This window comes from Drosophila pseudoobscura, chromosome X (assembly GCF_009870125.1).
Source record: "Drosophila pseudoobscura strain MV-25-SWS-2005 chromosome X, UCI_Dpse_MV25, whole genome shotgun sequence".
NCBI lineage: Eukaryota > Metazoa > Arthropoda > Insecta > Diptera > Drosophilidae > Drosophila > Drosophila pseudoobscura.
In genome coordinates this window covers 45733356-45736066 of record NC_046683.1, presented here as the reverse complement: position 1 = coordinate 45736066, position 2711 = coordinate 45733356, and the positions used below count along the sequence as shown (strand labels likewise).

The 2711-nt window shown below is 49.0% G+C and overlaps 1 long non-coding RNA gene across 3 annotated transcripts; it reads right to left on the bottom strand.

Moving 5' to 3' along the window:
* Nucleotides 1-295: 295 nt before the first annotated feature.
* On the bottom strand, nt 296-1415 carry LOC26532455 (uncharacterized). Of its 3 annotated transcripts, none has more exons than XR_004470438.1 (3): nt 1302-1415; nt 730-889; nt 296-667 (listed from the first exon to the last, which is right to left on the bottom strand). It is a non-coding gene; the product is annotated as an uncharacterized lncRNA (long non-coding RNA). The 3 variants fall into 3 exon arrangements; XR_004470437.1 differs by lacking the exon at nt 1302-1415 and adding an exon at nt 1088-1232; XR_001453118.2 differs by lacking the exon at nt 1302-1415 and adding an exon at nt 957-1220.
* Between the last annotated feature and the right edge of the window lie 1296 nt (nt 1416-2711).

The following is a 2711-nucleotide window of genomic DNA, read 5'->3' as shown; positions in this document are numbered from 1 at the left end:
TCCCAATCCCAATCGGTCGGGACAAGTCTGCAGATTGAATGCATTTAACACTTTCGAGCAGTTAACAGGGCCAGTTCTGACGCCTGTCCTGTCCGGTCCTGTCGTTTCCTTTCCTGTACTGCCCTCCCTTGCCTGACTGCAAGTCCAGCTCCAGCTCCAGCTTCAGGTCCAGATCCCCATCCCCATGCCAAAGCTGAGGTCCGCCGAGTCACACTCTGAGAAGCCAGAACGCGGAGCGACGGGTCGATAATTTTGATTTATGTGGGTAAATCATGAAGGGAACGCAAAGATTTACGATGGATCAGCGGCAGATTTATTACTTTTTGATAGCGGGCGAGAGAAGAGTGAAAAAGGATTCGCAGCGGCTCGCTGGCGATGCCGATTCAGATGATAATATCGCTGCCCCGGAACCCGGTGCCGCTTAATGCGTGCCGCCGTGTATTTAAGTTATTCTAATTTGCCCGCGTCTGCGTCTGCGTTCTCATGACTCCTCTTCCCGAGAGCAGCAAAGGTGTCAGCATCGGCATCAGCATCAGCGGAGATGCTCCGCTTCTGCTGCTCACGAATGTCGCATTGTCGCCGCCAATGTCGGATAAGGGCTTCCACCACAGCCACAGGTCAAGGTCCAGATAAAGATCTCGGGATCGGCGCTACAATGCGACAGGCACTGTTATATTGGATTGGAATTAGTTGTGAGAGTATTTATTGGAAGAACCGACATATAATTACTTTGTAGGAACGCCAGATTCGGGTTTCTTTGGGACATATGTATAAGAAGTCACAAATCGTCCTGATGGGAAATACTTGAATGGATTAAACATCTATGTAACAGATATAGTCTTCTTTCCTATCCCGGGCACATATCATACGATCCATAGGAACGAGCAGCCTAAAAACAAGACAGGAAATATATTATCGTCCGGGCAGAATTCTTACGAAAATAGTTCTGATTTTACGAATATTTGTTTCTCCAAATCACAATTACAAAAGTAGAACTTTTGCAATTATTGCGTTGGTTATTTCTACATTTTGTTTGGTAAATTTTCAACAGACTCAAACAATGCCCGAGTGGGAATCCCCCACTTACGGGCTGGAGAAGCTCAGTGTTGCCGCTACGGTAATTAATGGCAGCCACATCTTGTTGCCAGTTTCGATTTTCCAGCTCCGTGGCCGTTTTTGGCCGCGCAAAAAGCCGAGATGGGAGCCAGCCACCGCCGCCGTCGCTGCCACAGCCGCGAACTGCGGCCGCGACTCCTAGCTGGGCTTCGAGTGCAATTATAACGGTGCAGCGTGGTAATTACCTGTGAATGGCATTTGCATAATAACAGCCGTACCGCCGGTACAATGGGCGATATCAATGGGGGGGTAGGAGTGCGATTGGGGATTGGGGAGTGGACGCGGGTGGCTGCAACGGTCGCGTTTCTGCAGGCAAATGCCCCGCCACTCGAGCAAAAACAATCGCAATTACCAGGCTACAAGCCACAGAGGGGGTCGAGAAGTACACTGCGCGTCGCACCATTAGGTGGCTCCACTCATCAAGAATTCTAAGGGCTGCATACACTACGATATTAATATACAATGAGAAACGAAACGTAAGCGTTTGAACATAGGAATTATATAAATATTAAATTAAAGCAATACCAAATAATAGCAATTTTTACCAAATGTGTGCTACGTGCTAATTAGCAACCGGTCCTAAATCGTACGAATTTTACGATTTGCAAAACCGGAGCACGCACTTTTGCGATTTGAGAGTTAATTCGAAGCTTTTTATGATTTGTGATAACCGGAGCATGATCCCATGTATGTACGTTGCGGTAAGGCAGGTAAAACCTAAAGCTGGAAGACCCAAAAAGTGGGAGACATATTACATAACAAGGACACTTGGCTGTGATGATTTTCATTAATTTTGAAGTCATCATAGTTTTTTAAAGTAGCTTTATTTCTGCATTCGCTAAAGTAAAAGTAAACATACCTATTATCAAATTTTGTATCAATTACTCGAAAGTTTTTCAACAAGGCCGATAAGAGAACTAGAAGATAGGTAGATTAGGGTGTCATGTTCTTTGAGATATATTGCACAGTCCTCAGGGATATATTTCGTCAGCAAAGCTTTCATCCTATTGCCTCCACAATGCATGGTCTCAGCCTCGGGCACATCTTGGCCTTCTCTAAAATGTCGACCTTCTTCTACTCATGTGCACATAAATACGATACTACGCTTCGAAATGTCGCGCAGTGTACTGGGAGGCCAACCGCTTCGTTGTCCCTGTCCCTGTCCCTGTGCCTGTCCCTGTGGCTGTGCCTGCTGTTGCCGCTACCGTTGCCCACCGACCCAACACGCTTGATGGCATCGCCTCTCCATTGCCCTGCCGACGCGACGGACGGACGGACGGACGGACGCTACCAGGCGGCGTGGGGTGTTGGTTGGCTTTAGGCTGGTGTTGAGGTTGGTGCTGCGACTCGAGCTGACTGGGGCCGCGGTGTTGGTGCCACGCTCTGACGGCTGTGCCGCCATTTTGTTGCGCTTTCCGTGGGCTGACGCTGGCCTGACGGTGGCAAGTGCACTCGCCCCCGCCAGGCCCTCGCTCGCCCACGCTGCACGTTGCACTGTGCACTGTGCACTGTGCCGCGCCGCGGCTCGTCAGGCAGTCGACAACAATGTTAATCGCTCCTATGGTTTGCTCAAGATTCGGGTGACTAAAGACGTT